The sequence below is a fragment of the Cyprinodon variegatus genome, unplaced genomic scaffold, assembly GCF_000732505.1.
Source record: "Cyprinodon variegatus isolate N-32 unplaced genomic scaffold, C_variegatus-1.0 Scaffold1060, whole genome shotgun sequence".
Lineage (NCBI taxonomy): Eukaryota > Metazoa > Chordata > Actinopteri > Cyprinodontiformes > Cyprinodontidae > Cyprinodon > Cyprinodon variegatus.
In genome coordinates, this window is record NW_015151513.1 from 106,265 (window position 1) to 106,869 (window position 605).

Sequence of the window (605 nt, forward strand, 5' to 3'; positions counted from 1 at the left end):
CGTTGTGGGAGCCGGCGGCGTCGCTTGACACGTTGTGGGAGCCGGCGGCGTCGCTGAAGTAGTTTTCTACTTCATTGGTTTCCAGTTGCACTAAGAGACAAATTATTTTCAGTCAGGTCAACATTCTCTGGATTTTTAGCTCTAACGATTTCAGCAAAGTTCTATTTCACCTTCTCTAGCATTATGCTTCAACATGGAATCCAGTGACTGCAGAAGCATGATGGCCTTTTTCATAGAAATGTCATTTTCAGACACTACAGAGCACAGAGATCTCGTTAGCATCAGGAACAAACAAAGTAAGGTTTCTGTTAAAGGGCAGCTTACCTCCATGCTGATCAGGACCCATGTTTGGATTCACTGGTAGGCAGGATCCTGTTAGACAGTTAAAACAGTCATACTTGCATCAGACAATCAGCTTAAACACTCAACAACAGAACCGTCCAACAAAACTCATCTAAAATAGATTAAAACTTTCTTCTTTCATGAATCCATTTCTCACCTTTAAACACCAAGCCAACCAAACACAGGAGCAGGACAGGAAGACGCCGCATGTTTGCTGCTTCAACTGAAAGCAAAGCAGCACCTGAGGCTTAAATAGAGCCTCA

The 605-nt window shown here is 43.5% G+C and overlaps 1 long non-coding RNA gene across 1 annotated transcript; it reads right to left on the reverse strand.

The window, feature by feature from the left end:
• Positions 1-19: 19 nt before the first annotated feature.
• Positions 20-374, reverse strand: LOC107101157. Its single transcript, XR_001482065.1, has 3 exons — positions 325-374; positions 171-254; positions 20-90 (listed from the first exon to the last, which is right to left on the reverse strand). It is a non-coding gene; the product is annotated as an uncharacterized LOC107101157 (long non-coding RNA).
• Between the last annotated feature and the right edge of the window lie 231 nt (positions 375-605).